We start from the raw sequence: 17,601 nt of genomic DNA on the forward strand, positions 1-17,601 counted from the left end.
AACACCCCCCATTTATTTGCTAAACTACCAAATGTACATTCAACCATTCAGCTAGGGTAAGGTCTCATGACAAGCTTAGATATGGCAAATGCTTCATCTGCCACTATAACTATATTTGCCCTGTCTTGTATACCCTTCCTAAAGTGCACAACTGTTTACAAAAGCCACAGGGACGTACTATTGTGTCTGCAAGGGGTTCATTGATTCACCCTATTGGTACCTATTTGGACACAATCCTTCAACCTGAGGTGCAAAACACCCCCACTTAGAGATACCCACATTTATTGGATTGTATTAGATCTATCAAAATTCCAAGTGGAACTGATTTTCTGTTAGTCAGTATGGATGTGGTCAGCCTCTAGATGGAGGCTGTGAAACATTCATTACTGGAATTTGAGCATTACGAGGGTCCACCAATAATACCATTTGTCCTTGAATTGTTGCATTTAACCCTTACCATGAATTACTTTAGTTTTGAACAGGAATTTTTCCTTCAGGTAGCGGGGACGGCAATGTGGGCAGTGATGGCGCCCTCCGATATATGCACCAATTTGAGAAAAATGAAATGATACCAAAGTATGGTGAAAAATTACTCTTCTTCCGACGCTACATCGATGACCTGTTCATTGTTTGGGGTGACGCAGAAGAAGAGTTTTTAAAAATTCTCTTAACAGCTCTGTTAAATTTACCTTTGAGGTAAATAGAGAACGTATTCACTTCCTGGTTGTTGAAATAATGTAACTGAATTACAATTTGGGTTACACCTTATTTCGTAAACCCACAGACAGAAATGTCTTGCTTCATTTTAACAGTTGCCATCCAGATGCACGTCATAATTTTGTAGAGTTCTGAGAAACAACTCAGATGCTGTGATGGTTAATCTTGCTTAAGGCAAGGTGTTATCCTGACACGTTGTTGCAACAAGTCTTAGAACAGACCAGGAGCAAAGTCACTAGAACACATTTAGATACTAGTGGTCATAAGCATCTAGTCTACAGCACTTCATATAAGACTGGCACGTACAAGGTTAATCGCGTGATAAGAGATCGTTGCAAAATACTAACAGCAGATGAGACATTACAAAAGGTAGTTCCCAAAACCCCCCTTATTTGTTATAAGAGAGGCACTAGTCTTAGAGATCTGCTAGTGAAAAGTGATCCAACCAGGTGTTACCAAAAGAAACAAGACTCATGGCTTAGGGGTAATAATCGTTGTCCCAATTGTACCTCCTGCAGTTTTATGTCACCTGGTGACAGCTTTCACCATCCAAATTCTGGTAGAATTCTGGAAGGTCCCCATAGGCTTGGCTAACTTTTTTTGATCGAAGGATATTCCTTCGATCGTTGGATTAAAATCCTTCGAATCGTTCGATTCGAAGGATTTTATAGTTCGATCGAAGGAATTATCCTTCGATCGAACGATCTGCGCTAAATCCTTCGACTTTGATATTCGAAGTCGAAGGATTTTAATTCCTAGTCGAATATCGAGCGTTAATTAACCCTCGATATTCGACCCATAGTGAATAGGCCCCTTAATTTGTATTGGAGTGAAACCATTTCTATTGTATTTATTTAATGTTTAAATTATTTTTTTTAAAGTATGGTGATCAAAATTATGGAAAGACCTGTTATCCGAAAAACCCCAAATCCCAAACATTCTCGATAACAGGTCCCATACTTGTATATATAGTTGATGTGAATCTGATCCCTACTAAACTTGATGGTTTTACATAAATGCTTCAAAAATACTCCTGCATGTGCTGACATATTGTTTGGTGTCCATAGTGATCAAATTCCATTTATTGTTAGGATAATAATATAAATGTTTGTGGTCCCATGCCCTGCTGCACAGATAATGGATGGATTGTTTGATACTTGTATAATGTATATATATATATATATATATATATATATATATATATATATATATATATATATATATATATATATACACATATATATATATATATATATATATATACACATCTGAATTCTAACCTATAGCTAGATAACTAGAGGCCCTCCCCCTTCACATGACTCAATCCATTGCCAGTAGGTTGAGGATGCTAAAATAAGCAGAAAGCCATGTCTAAAAAACCTGCACCACATTTTGCTCTTATATTCAGCAAGAAAAAAAACACTACTAAAATGCACAGGGTGTAATATTTCCAAATAGCATGAGAAATTATGAAGTAATTATGAAGGGGAGGGGTTTACACCAATTGTAAAAATCCTGCTACAATTCAGCAAAAAGTATTTTTTTAGAGTCAGTTATTAGTAAACTCCCCCTTTCATTTACTTTGACATTTCTCGTGGGATGAAAAAGAATGGAACTGATTTTTATATATAATCATTGCAATATATTGGTGTACCCTATGGTAGAAACAACTACAATTGATAAAGGGAAATTCTGCCCGAAACGGTACAGCAGTTCCTGGTCTGCTTCCATCGAAATTCGTGTTCTTTAAATCATTACTCACATTCATAAAATGTCAACAATTATAAATAACTGCCCCAAGTGCAAATCTGAAGGGATACTACCTGCACATACTTTATACTTTAGTTAAGCATAGATGAAAATATCTTCTGACGATAAATGTTCCTTTAACAAATAATGACTAGTTAAATTGCACACTATATTTTACTCTTTCCTAAAGGCTTGAAGGTTGGTAGAGAAATAGACAGAGTAATAAAAATGTTCAAATAGCAAGCACATTTTATAAAAGAGTATGACAAAGCACTTTCAGCTATGATAAAGCTATACTCTCATCATTCTGTTTAAACGATCTTAAACATAATTTTTCCAAAAAGTTTCAGGGATATGGAATGAATATATAAAATAATAAATAAAGGACCTGTCCTGCATGCTCAGGCTGACAAGCAAGCCTAAAGACATTCCTCGCTTGCAGCGAGGGCAAGCACCCGAAGTCTCACGATAGCTGCGACCAGGAAGAGAACATTGCACGCCGGAGAGAGCTCCGCCACAGCAGCTTCACCATTGCCGTGACAGGCAAGCCTCACAGCAAACTGCAGAAATGTAGGTTTTTATGTAGGGTTACAGTCATCCCTACGGACATCCTTTATTTGGCCTTCATACAAGAAATAGTAGTAAGGCATGCTTAATAGAGAAAGGAATGTAGAAGCTCTGTGAATATAAAGACAATTTCTGGATCAATATTAAGGGGGTTTTTTTTTTACTTAACTCCAGTTGTCCTTTTGAGGCAAAATTCCTGGGTTTTTCTTAAAACTCGAATTTTTTGAGATAAGCCAATGCAACAAAAAGCCAGAATTCGAAAATCAACCATTTCAGACCTGCCGAGGTTGTGTATAAGTAAATGGCAGAGATCCCTATACTATTTTGACGTTTTTGTGGTCTGCAATAGAATTAGCCTGAAAATCCAACCTTTACGGGCAAAATCTAGCAATTCCGGAAAAAACAATCATATGATTCAAGTTTTCGCTTGATTTTCATCGAGTTTTTACCGGAACTGATTAAATCAAGATTTTTTAATAATCGGATATGGGGGTTTGGTTGTGGTATTTCTATTTTAAAAATTAGATACATTTTTAGTAGATTTTTTAGTATATTTTTTAGTAGATTACTCTTTAAAGGCCTTTATTTTAAAAATGCATGCACATTATGTCATTTGCTTTGAACATGATTACGTTAATGTATGCATGTTTGTATGTTGATAATGAACAAGTTACTGAGTGGTTAACATCTATCTATTTATTGTCCAGTATTTTCCCAAAACAAATCACAAGCTCAGTACCTAAAATTATCTTTCTAAGGCTATATGTTATAATATCATTCTTCTTAGCTAACCTTACAAACTATGATTTTAAGAAAACGATTAAGCCTTTTGTTCTTGTAAATCAGTTACAGAATTCCAAATGAGATGCTGGATGTTCTGAAAGTGAAAATGTTAATACTTAATATGAAAGAAACTTGTTTCAAGAAGGGCTGGTTTTCATATGGTAATCAGTCCAGTTCTAAACTCTTACAAATGCATACCACTTCTATTCAGTGCAGACAGATTTCATGAATATTAATGAATATTCATCAGGTTAATTTCGGGGCTTTGTTCTATGTAACATGCCAAAAAAGAATTTGAAATACCCTTCGAGTGGGAAAAGAAACTTTGCTTAAGGAATCTTGCCATAAATATGGTACAGCGACATTATCAAATTCCATGGTACTTTCAGGCTGCATTGTTTTATTTTTTACCGTGTATTGGTTTTGTTTCACTAAAACAATATTTAAAAATTGCAGAATACTTTTGATTAAACTTAAAACTATGTTGAAACCATGATAACTTTGTGTACCTTATCAAGAAAGCTTTGAATCTTGACATAAAGAGACTTAAAGGAACAGTAACACCAAAAAGTGTAAATGTTTAAGGTAATGAAAATACAATGTACTGTTGCCCTGCACAGGAAAAGCTAGTGTTTTTGCTACAGAAACTCTACTCTAGTTTATATAAACAAGCTGCTGTGTAGCCGTGGGGGCGGCCATTCAAAGCTCAAAAAGGAAAAAAGGCACAGGATACACAGAAGATACCAGATAAGCTCTATAGTAAACGCTGCAATTCTACAGGGCTTATCAGTTATCTACTGTATATCCTATGCTTGAATGGCTGCCCCACAGACACTTTCTTCACTTCAGTTTATTCAAACACAGGGAGCCCATTTCAGCATAAAAAACACAACTCATATACAGTAAATAAATCCTGCCCTCTGGATGCTACCTTCACACATGTGGTTCCCTCACTACACTGGGCCTCTTATGGAGTACCAGCAACAGAACACTTATGTTGGGATCACCTGTACTCAGGGTACTTCTTTGGGGGGGATTGCTCAGCCTCCTGGGTTTTCTCAAATCCTCAGTCTGTCTCAATTCATAATATGCTAACAGCACCCCAGCCCCTCTGGGAGTTCCTTACACAGACAGGTATCCTTTCTGCCCTGGGTCCTGCTCATAGAGACCTACCTAATACTTTCACTACAATTAAATACCTTTCCACAGGACAGCCTTTTTTGTAGAAAGTCTGCTCCAACAGGTGAGCTGGATTAGTGGAATGGATTGTCTGGCTTGCCTGTTCCTTACAGAACACTATAGCTTCAAGGACCAGACAGAAAGATCCTTTAAACAGAAAAAAACATTCTTTGTTTAGCAACACCTTCAGTGGAGCTGAAATCTCTTATTATGGAGAACTTAAAGGCAAAACTCACCTTTTGACATATCCATTTGATATTTTTACCACAATACCTAGGGTTCTGTATGGCTACCAAATAAATTATGGTTTAATGCTTTATTGTTTGTGTTTTGGGTAACATAACTCATTCATTGCACCATTCAATTTGAATTCTTATTATTACTGTCCCATGCCCTGCTGAGAATATCATAGTAGTCATGTTCCAGCTACACAATGGCCACACTACTACTGAAAGCTCCAGCAGTATACATACTGTACTGGTATTTAAGAGAGGGAGCATCATTTGTGTAAGAAATAAATGAACCTCTAATGACATTTTATTAACTGAATGTGTAACATTCCATTAGAGTCAAGTGCTAAACAGATTCTACACTACAAACAAATGGTGTCTCACTTGTTTTTTCTAAAGCTTTGTTGCTCTTTTGTAAACAGTTAAATGCAAACCAATCATCAATCTGAATAGTGCAAAATTATTTGTTAAAAGATTGTAAGACAAAAGAACTTAAATAAAGAAAAATAGATAGAAAAAGAGGGGGGAAGGGAGGGAAGTCAAAATGTGTTTACTTATGATTTCTCATTAATCAAATTGGGGGTAAAATGTCTTCTTTCTTTTCTTGCAACTCTGGAAAAATTCCAAAAAATATAAATTGATAGGTCCCTTTTGGTGTAGTCCTTTGAAATTGATACAGTAAATGCAAGACAATATCTCTCTTTGTTATAATTGCTTTCATCTCTTTGTTATTATTAGCCAACATCCTAAGATGTAGCTATTGTTCTCTGTAATGTAGTCATAGACATTTGATGTAAGTTTATATACCACTGCCAGTGCTTTTCCATGAACACTGTTTATTGATGGCGTAAGTCAGTAATAAAGTCAAATTACTTTAAAAGGGAATATGTGTCCCCTTCGCATCAAAGGAATCCTGGAGACTTTCAGAGAGTGGAATAGAAATATAACCTTGAGCATGACACATTTTTGTATTTGCAAGGTGAAAAGTTGTATTGTTTATTTCCAACACAGCACAAACTCTTTTTATATCATCTTCTATTACTTGTTTATTATTGTAGTACAGTAAAGTAACAAGCTTGGTATAGAAGGAATATTGGTTTAAAGCTACAGAAAACACGGGGGTGTTATATTAGTTTTTGATAGAAGTGTATGCGCTTCCTAAAAAATAAAGTATACTTTTACCACAAAGCTTTTTTGAGTTCTCCTTTAGTTAGAATGTCTCTCTTGTCGCTTGACTTATGGAGGAATAGCTCCCAGCTGTGAGAGTGAAAAAACAACGTCTCCTCTCCCACCCAATAGATCAATGTTCCGCAATTCTACCTCCAAGAAAAAAACAAGAGAGGGAGAAAAAACACAGTTGCGCACTGCCAAGATATAGATACAGTTGACCTGCTTCGATAGTACTCACAGGATTTTGCCGGATTTCACTCGCACATTCCCAGTGCTGTAAGATCCGCGTTTAGTTCAATTGCCTCCTGTTCCACTGCTCTACGCACACTGAAATCTTTTACTCTGTGTCCTGCTGCAGCTGAAGATGATCCCTTTCATTGCAGGTAGCTGATTCCAATGCTGTGGACTGGGAAAACCGTTTTTGGCAAACAGGAAAGAGCTGAAAATTTGCGGTTTAAGTTTTATTGTAATAATAATAATACTACACACTCTTAAAATTAAAAAGGATTTCACTTCATCAGAGGCTTATAAAATGTCTCAATAAAAAACTTCAATTATACCCCTGTCCTTCTCATTGCCACATCTCACTGGCTAGCTACTTGGGATAATTAAATATGTAAAACAAAGGGAGTAGCAGAACTTCATGAATATTCAATTGCATATAAGTAATAAATAGATAAATAAATAGATATAAATACCAAACCTATAATACATCACATAAAAATTTAAATTATTAAAAAGTATGTTTAAATTAAACAATTAATGTCCAGTTCTATATTTAAACCACGAGCTTGTAGCGTTTTTAATAGAATAATCCATCGTGTTTCCTCCTGTGAAATTATCTGGACATTATTCCCACCTCTCCAACCTCTTGTTTTATGGGAGATTCCAGCAAATCTCAATCCACTAGGATCATTATTATGGAATTAAGAAAAATGTTCAGAAACACTATGGGGCAAATTCACTAACCAGCGAAAATTCGCCAGCGCTGGCTTCGCTCAGCAGTTCAAAGTTACGCTAGCGTTGGCTAATTAGCATACAGCGTGCAGTTAAAGTACAATGGCCGTATATGCTGCAGCAAATACATTACACTACACAAGGCCAGGGAACCTTAATAAAATTATATAAAGTTGTTATATTGCCATACACATGTGCTCACAGTATAGTTTAGGTGCCAAATTTTGGGACTTAGAAAAATTTTCAACTATTTTTTGAGGAAGTCCTATCTACTCTATTGCACTTCACCTGGTATGAGGTGGCGAAGGCAAGTCTGGCAATAGAGGAAACGGTCAGTAAAATCAAAAACGTAGTGAATTTGCGTAGTAACACTACCAAAAATTCGCCTGGCATTAGAGGGCGAAGTTGCGCCGGAGTTTATCTCCTTGGCGAAATTACGCCAGCCACCATTAGTAAATTGGCGAAATCACGCTGGTGAATTTACATCAGCGTTAGCCACTTCGCCCTTTAGTAAACTTCGCCCTTTAGTAAATTTCCCCCTATGTGTTCTTAAACCCCTTTTTATGTTCCTAATGTGTTCTCCTATCCTTATTTTAAGTTTCCTGGTAGTTCTCCCTACATATTGTTTTTTACAGGGACATTCTAATAAATATACTACATTGGATGTATCACACGTTATAAATTGATTTATATTCGTTATCAGGTTTGTTTGGTTTTACAACTAACACATTTTGAATATTTGTAAAATCCTTTATCATTTCCTAGCCAGGTCAATTAATTTTTTTCTCTTAAGAAAGCTTGGAGCTGAGGACTGTTTTAGTGTATTAGGTCGAGTGAAAATGAGTGATGGGTGTTCTCCCACTATTTTCTGTAGATCCGCATCCATTGGAAGGATTTGCCAGTGTTTTTTTAACATATTAGTAAGTTTATATCCCCCTGTACTAAATTTCATGACAAAAGGTACACACCGTACATCATTCTTTTCTTTTTTTGGCGCTAGTAAGGTTTCCCTGTCTATTTCATCTACCCGCTTTATTGAGTCCTGTATCAGTTCCAGACTATAACCTCTTTCTATGAAATCTTTTTTCATAATTTCACAATTTTCCTGGAAATCTTTTGGGTCTGAACAGTTCCTTTTAATTCTTCCAAATCGACCCCTGGGTATATTATTTAACCACTTTCTATGGTGCCCGCTGTCATATGGTATATACCCATTACAGTCTGTTTCCTTCTTGTACAGGCATGTCCTAAGGCCATTTGTCATTGCATAAATATTTAAATCCAAAAACTGTATAGATACCTTACTGTACTCATGAGTAAACCTAAGATTAAAGTTATTGTTATTTATATCAGATTTTTAGCTGGTTTTCAGTACCCCTCCAGATCATAATACAGTCATCAATATAGCGCCTCCAAGTGGCCAAGTGGGTACCTGATTGTAAAATTTGGTTAATAATTTGATTTTCCCAGTATCCCATAAAGAGGTTAGCATAACTCAGGGCAACTCCATTAATTTGAAGGTGGTATTGCCCCTCATTCAGATTTTCCAAATCCTTACTCACCAGTTGTTTAAAAGTATCGATATTATTGGATACACAGTGCACAGGTTTAAACTTAGACTTATTACTTAGCATCGTATGGGTATATTGATTTGTTTCTTTCTCTATGGTGGATGATTCCTTTCGTCAAAAATAGATTTTTAACACTAAGGGGCAGATTAATCAAGGGTCAAAGTGAATTTGAGGGAATTTTCGAAGTACAAAATATCGAAATTCAAAGTAATTTTTTGGATACTTCGACCATCGAATAGGCTACTACGACTTTGATTCAAAGTAAAAATACTTTGATTATTCGACCATTCAATAATCGAAGTACTGTCTCTTTAAAAAACTTAGACTTCAATACTTCACCAAATTAAACCTGCTGAAGTGCTATGTTAGCCTATGGGGACCTTCTAAAACATTTTTCTAAGTTTTTTGAAGTCAAAGAAAATCGTTCGATCGATGGATGAAATCCTTTGAATCGTTCGATTCGAAGGATTTCATCGTTCGATCGAACAATTTTACTTCGACCGCAAATGGCCAAATTCGATGTAAAAAAACTTCGACTTCGATATTTGAAGTATTCCAATTTAATGGTCGAATTTCAAAGCTTTTTCTACTTCGAAATTCGACCCTTGATAAATCTGCCCCCCCCAGTCTTCTAATTAATTTATGTAAATCCACTGTAATTTATCTAATCTTTCAGTTGGGGCAAACTTCAAACCCTTCTGAGGTATGTGTAACTCTGACTCGTAATGGGGTTTTGAACATATATTAAAAACCTTTATAACAGCACCATCTTCTTTAATTGAACATTTGTTCTTTTTTTTTCCTTTTCCTCTACTTCCTCTCTTCTTTTTCTTTGGGGGCTTTGAATGGTTTATATTAGATGTGGGCTTCTTTCTCTTTGTGGGTGAAAAGGGGAACTTCTTGCATTATGTGAAATATTCTTTTCTCTAAATCTTAGATCCCCATCTGTATCCCTTCCTGGCATAGGTGTCAATCTGTTTTTTGGGGGGAAATGATTCAAATGGTCTATCAAAGTTTCTCATATTGTAATACTTCTAATTAGTTCTCCTAAAATCACTATTATAATTTCTCCTTATCATATGGCTGGAGCCATGTCTGTTCTCCCTCCTCTAATCGCTATTATGGTTATTCCCATGCTGATATTCCCCCTCTCTTCTGTTGTCCCTCCTCCAATCACCATTGTGGTTATTGCCATACCGATATTCCCCCTCTCTTCCTATATTTCTTTTATTCCACAGTGGCTTTGAAGGTTTGTTGTAGTATTGTCCAAATTTTTCACATTGATTATTAAAAGTTGTTCCCCATCCCAACTCTCTCTTTTTATTTTTATGTTTGTCATTAATTGGACCTGCTTTTGTATCCCTCCTAAACTTAGACTTTTTTCTCTGACTAATGGACCTTATAAAATATATTTTTTAAAAGTATCTTTTCACATTTGTGCAAAAAAGCGGGGTTGTGGGTGCACTCCAAGGCTAAGTAAAAAATATATTTAAATACAAAGGAAATGCTACTGATCTGGCCAAATTAACTACAAGCATTCAAAAAAGAGGGGGGATTGAGCAATGCACATCTCCTGGTCCCCTGTCTCATAAGTAATCTAGTATCTATGCAAGCACATGTGTTTAGAAAAACAGGGGGTTTTAGCAACAAAGTTATGATCATAAAATTGGTATCAATACCATACTATGTCAAGGTAACCCCATATAGTTGTCCTAATTAATTACCTCCAGTCATAGTATTCAAAGGTTGGCACCTCCCTGCATGGTAGCATTTCTTGGGATAAGTGTATCCTTATCTGGGCATTGATTTCAGTCAGAGGGCTTAGCCCTTTTTCAAGATTTATAATAACCCGAGGATGGAAAAAGTCAGAATCTGAAAATCCACCATCTAAGACCTGCTGAGGTTGTACATAAGTCAGTGGGAGGGATCGCTATCCTCTTTGGAAGTTTCTGTGGTCTGCGCTGAAATGAGCCCAAAAATCTTTTGGACTTTCTGGAAAAAGGCCAAAAACACTGAAGGATTGCTTAATTTCAAGTATGTCCCGATCTGATTAATTTGTGCTTTTTTAATAATAAATAAGGTCCAATCGTAGATTCTAGTTTGGTCGGACTTTTTTCATTTAAATAAAAAAGTATTTTTTAAAAACTAAAAATTCTGATTTTGTTAAATAAGGCCCTAAATGTTCCTTGTTCAGTATTACCAGTGTATTTCACTTTTCATAAGGTCTTAATATCTAACTAGTATTGATCATTAGTTCATGTAATTATTAAATAAAACATTGCTGGGAAAATCACAATATTCAGTTGCCTGGAGGCCAAAGAGAAGTGTTAGATTCACACAGTTACTTGTCTGCAAATAAAACCTCTAATCTGGAGTATCTGTAGAAGTAAAATGTACTTTAAAAATTGCTTGTATTTCAGAGCTTTTATATCAAATAATGTCAATGCTCATATGATATATTGCAATAATTCCAACACTCATATGATATATTGCCTGGTTATATTTCAGCAGTTAATCATGCAGTCGGGATATTTCTCTCAATAGCTCCATTGCTCTTAAGATATATTACATGTATTATTTTGGCAGTTAATCAACAAGTGTAGTCTTGATCGTAAGATATAGTTGCAACCACATTATAATAACACATTAATCCTTTGGCAGCATGATGGGTAGTGGGTTGCTAAAAATATGCACGTGATCAAGTGTTGGCTCCTGTGGCGTGACTGTGCCTTTCCTTCTCCTTTAAGATACAAAATAAATGAAGCATGGAGACTAAGAAGATAACAGGTACTTGTACAGAAAAACAAGTATTTGCATCACTTGAATATTTCTTAATAGATGGTAGAAAATATACCACTATCCAATTAAAACAAGTATGTGCACAATTCAGTGACTCATGAGTGAACACTTAGTTTGGAAAACTGGCATAAAACATATTGCAGTAGTCAGAAAGAATGGAAGTCACTGCCATCACAAAATTAACAGTAGCACCTGCTTCATTCTTCAGTACTAAACCCTGATGTTGTAAAAACATTTATCCATACAATAAATGGGTTTGACATTCTGGATACTGTTAGAAATTTTAAACCTTCGTTTTATTTTAAAGGTCAGCTTTCGTCCATCTTTTTTAACATTTACAAATGTTATGAAAACTTTAATCAATGTCTGTGTCCAAAGAAGTATTTTCCAAAGAATAGGAGAGAATGCCAAGATGGTGTCTGTACAACTTCAAGAATGCATAAATCAAAATTACAAAATATACAAACAACTCTCTTCTGTGAAACTAAAAATAGCTAAAGTTTTTATGATCTCTATATTTTCCTGGTATTACAAGAGATGGCTCGGATTGTTGCTGACATTACCAAGTTCCCAACTGCATGCTAAGATGTTGCATGTTGCCTTGTATAGCTTTTTCTATTTTCTATTCAGTGTCAACTGGCTAAAAATCTCCTTTGTTTTACTGAAGACAATAGAATCTAAAGATTTTAAAGAATTTTAAAACCGGAACGGAGGGCAATTGTGGACAATATCAGGAACACAAAGCCGCACTTCACCGCAACGGGTGAGTTGGAATAGAGGGCTGCATTATTTTATAGCGGCCACTCTCTACTACAGTAGTAGCACAGTAGCACAGAGGACAACAGCTAATAAGATCTTCAACCTGGCAATACCTGTATTACATGGATGTAGCAGAAATAGGCTGAACAACAGAAGCACTGCGGTATTCCTGGTGAGACACGTGGAAATCTTGCAGTACTAACACTTAACTTAACCTCTGTTCAGTCATCATTAGCTGACTTATCCGTCAAAGACACAACTGTTGCACCTCAATAAACCCTGTGTATATCCTGCAAGAAGTATTGTAAGAAGTGTTCAGCCCAGCACAAGTTTCACTATCTGCTTAATTTACTGACTCCAATGGGGAAAATGGGGAAAGTGAAGGACAAACTCCCTGCATCAAAAATATCTGAGGCAAAGTCTCCAGGCGTACAAACACCAGCAGTAAAGATAAAAACAGTGAACTCGCCGGCAATCACCCAGCGCCAAGAAATAATAGAAAAGGCATTGGGAGATCTGGCTTCATTATTTTCCCAAAAGGGATTTGCTCAAGGCAATACAGATTCAGCAGATCATAGGGAGAAGGATAGAGAGGGCTGTAAATTGCATTTGATGGAAGACTCTGAAAGTGATAAGGAGGAGGACAATTCTGACTTAGAAACATACATTTCAAATCTACCCTCTAAAGCTGACAAAAGCTATGCTGCAGGATGTGGCTATATCCATGAAGGAAGACATCCAAGAGTTAAAGAGGGATATGCTAACTCTCTCATCACGGACAGATAATTTGGAGCTAAATACTAGCAAGTCTCTCAAAAATCAAGCAATCATCTACAAGCAAGTTAGGCAACAAGATACCGCTATTTATGAACTACAAAGACAAACAGAGGACTTAGAAAACAGAAGCAGAATATACAACATACGTCTAAGGGGAATTCCCGAAGCAGTCCATTCAGATGAAATTCGTACAGTACTCTTAAAAATTTTCAATAGCATCTTGAAAAGAGATGTAAATACGGATATCACAATTGAAAGAGCTCATAGGGTGTTTAAATCAAAGGCAGCTCCACCCAACGTTCCAAGGGACATTATCTGCTGCCTGCATAGCTTCTCCTTGAAGGAAACCATACTTTTTAAAGTGCGAGAGATAAGCAACCTCACTTTTGAGGACAACAAGATCATCTTATTTCAAGATCTATCTCAAATCACCTTACCAAAAAGGAAACTCCTTAAACCACTTACTGGTTTACTCAAAAGTAATAATATTCTCTACAGATGGGGATTTCCGTTTTCTCTGCAAGCATTTAAGGATGGGACAGCTGCTGTACTACGATCGCATTTCGATCCAAAAAACTTTTTCAAGAAGTTACAACTCCCCACCATTGTTTTGCCAGGATGGTCTACAGTCTCCACGAAATTTCCCAATCTTTCATTTGAAATCGAAGGAGAGTGGTCACAAGTCCCACAACGGAAAAGCACTCCTTAATCTAACCATGGACACAGTACCCGTGAGTCTACATCTATGTTTTACTTATTTTCTACCCATAAGCCATTCTACCAATGTGAACTCTTGAATGTAGGAAAATCTAGTATGAATAAGGTGGATCCTTTATGACTTTGGACTTAGTCCTTGGACCTTGTCTTCCTTGTAGGTGATATAATCTTAACCTACTTATTGGTATATTGATGGAAACAGTGAATTTTTTTTGGGCAATGATTCGCCTTCCCTCTCTCTAATTATGATATACATATGAGCAGTGTACACTAATAATGTGCAGTATATTATGCTAAACTAAGCAAGATATTGTAATAGATATGTTTCCATTGTTTTTTTCTCTCCCACCTCTCCACGCTACCCTTACAATTAGGTGACTGTCACCTTAGCCGTTGGTGGAATCAGTAAGCGATGGGAGGTTTCCCATATAAGTCTTCAGCGGCACAATTATTCTCCTACACCATACTTCCTTTCCCTACTATCTTCCTTGCTCCCCCCTCCTTTCTATCTTTCTTCTTTGCTATTCGTCTTATTTGCTGCCTGGATTGCATACGAACAGCATATACAATTAATGTTTGGAAATATGAGCACGTGTTATGTGTGAAATTAACACTCTTAATATGGATTGTACTGTTTTGTTTTATAACGTAAATGGGATTAATGAGCGAGTTAAAAGAGGTCAGATATTTCAGGAATGTATGAGAAATAAAGCTAAAATAACTCTATTTCAAGAGACCTACTTTAAAACTACGCAAATCCCTAACCTTTGCATTATGAATTTTCCCTATATCTACATGTCAAATAATCCTCTAAAGAAGTCCCTGGGGGTTATCACACTAATTCACAAAGACCTCCCTTTCAAACACTTGAAGACGTTAACAGATACAGAAGGGCGATATATAATTATTAAAGGGAGATTAGCAGAGAATCTAATAACAATAGCCAATGTGTATGTACCAATTTCAGGACAAATTTTATATCTTAAGGAATTTTTGAAGTTTTTAGATGAGAAGCGAGAGGGTCTTCTCATTTTGGGTGGTGACTTTAATATTACTCTCAACGCCTTAATTGATTCCACTTCGAAGAAAAGCAATGTCTCATATAGGACATTAAAAGAAACAAAAAAACTTCTATCTGACATGCAAGTAACTGATGTATGAAAAGGCCTAAACCCTGAAAAAAGACTTTACACATTTTTCAAAAACATACTCAGTTTATTCGAGAATCGATAATGTATTTGTAAACCAGCACCTGTTGCATTTGTTTAAAAAAGCAAACATTGCACCGTGCTTATTTTCAGATCATCTCCCAATTATCACCACATTCAGCATCCCGCAGACTTTGAGATCAGAATCACATTGGGGCTTAAATGAAACAATCTTGCATGATAAATCTAGGAGAGAACAGATTAGAGATTTTATTGTCAAAACAGTTGAAACAAATACAAACACTGAAATCTCCCCACAACTTAAATGTGTTGTTAGAGGTTTTTTGATTTCACTGGGTAGTTATTTAAAAAAAGAAAGGGGAAAAAATATAGCATTTATAACTGAAATAGAGGTTTTGGAACAATCCCACAAAGAAATAGTGGCCCAATCTACCCTAATACTTCTGGAAAGTAAGAGAATTCTACTCAATTACTAAACCAGAATTCGCAGAAGGTTCTCATGAGAGCTAAACAAAAACACTATGAATTAGGGGACAAGTGTAACAAACATTTTGCTAACACAATCAAGAACATTCAACCTAAAACGCATATTCAAGCAATAAAAAATATGTGTATTGATTCCTTGCAAGTCAGTAAGAGCCATGGACCAGATGGTTACTCAGCCTTATTCTACAAGGCATATAAGGAACAATTATCCCCTCTCTTACTAAATTATTTCAATTCCATTACTGGAACTCAAGGCTTTTACCAACAGGCTCAAGAAGCACTTATTACAATTATACCTAAACCCAGAAAGGACCCCCAGCTTTGTTCTAATTATAGACCGATTTCACTTATAAATACTGTGACTGGTTACACACTCTTGCAGGGGTCAGTCGTGCAGAAATAGGAGTGCAGACAAGTTTGTGTCATAAAGCTGTTCAGCCGCTCAGGCTTTATTTGTAAATTGCTCAAAATAACAAACAAAACGAAAATAAAACATAGCCGTCTGGCTCCTGCCTACCTCACTCAGTGGCCCTATCTATACTAGCAACACAAATATAATGATCACAGTCACTGGCAAAAACAGAGCAACTTACGGTTGTCGGATTTATGCTCCTATAGTCCTCCAGGGATATAAGATTCTCAGCCACGATGAGTAAGTCCCTCTTGGATTTAAATAAATACTTACTCAAATCGAGCCTGGCCCCAAAGTTCCCCCTGGGCCTGACTTGAACCAAACAGATTCTCTCAGGAAATTAACCAGACAGCTTTATTTGAGGTATACATTAATACAGAGTATTACAATACAGAGTATTAAATAATAGCTCACACGCCCTGAAAGCTCGTGAGGACGTTAGGGGACAATAAGCAATACAACAGATGACTATTTAACCATTTCTTCTTCCATGGGGCTGATCCCTTGACATCCAATCATCATTCTTGTTTTAACATAACTATGTCACTATTTCCATCTAGGGACAGACTCACAGTCTCAGTACAATAGCCAAATAAGGTGTAACTACTGTGTCAGCAGAGTGTCCGGAATGGTATCTATGCTGTAGTTTCTGTGACGATGTGTCTTTCTTGTCCTTGCACTATCAATACTTGTGACATGAGACAACAGATGTATTCCTTGTTCTGTGCAAACATTCTACATTCTAATAACAGAATGGCCTTTAACCTTGAGCTTCTTCTACAACGCAGCAATTCTGTATTTAGTGTTGTGTTCTATAATCTTTCTTCTTTGATAATAACCACTTATGGCTTAAATGTTAAACTCTGATATCTACAACGGTTTTATAGTTTTCAGGGAATTTGAAAATCATTCACAGAGCTCCTTTCCTTCCAGCTTTCAGGCAGCCTGCATATAGGAAGAGAACTCTGTGTCAGGCCCACTGACCTAAATACTCCACCTGTGTGATCAGCACACAGACAGGTAAAACCCAAAACATTCCTGGAGTCTTTTAACACATGAAGTGCCGGAATCCCGGTGCAATGTATACACCATCCAGCACTTTCTCTGCTAAACATTGTGACACCCTGTCACATACCTCCCCCCTCTGTTCGACCCCGTGGGTACGGACACTTTTCATAAACAAACAATAAGTCCGGGATAGAGCATCCGCATTGGCCTGCAGCTTTCCTGCTCTGTGCTCCACTGAGAAGTTATAGTCCTGTAGAGACAGGAACCAGCGAGTCACTCTCGCATTCTGACCTTTTGCTTGTGCCATCCAGGTAAGGGGGGAGTGATCAGTCACCAAAAGAAACCGACGGCCAAGTAAATAGTACCGTAGAGCTTCTAAGGCCCACTTGATGGCCAGACACTCGCGCTCCACAATACTATAGTTTCTCTCAGCTGGGGTTAACTTTCTACTCAAATATACCACTGGATGCTCCTCTCCATGCACCACCTGTGACAACACAGCCCCTAGGCCCACATTGGAAGCATCCGTTTGTACTAGAAACTTTTTTTTG

Source organism: Xenopus laevis, chromosome 1L, assembly GCF_017654675.1.
Source record: "Xenopus laevis strain J_2021 chromosome 1L, Xenopus_laevis_v10.1, whole genome shotgun sequence".
Lineage (NCBI taxonomy): Eukaryota > Metazoa > Chordata > Amphibia > Anura > Pipidae > Xenopus > Xenopus laevis.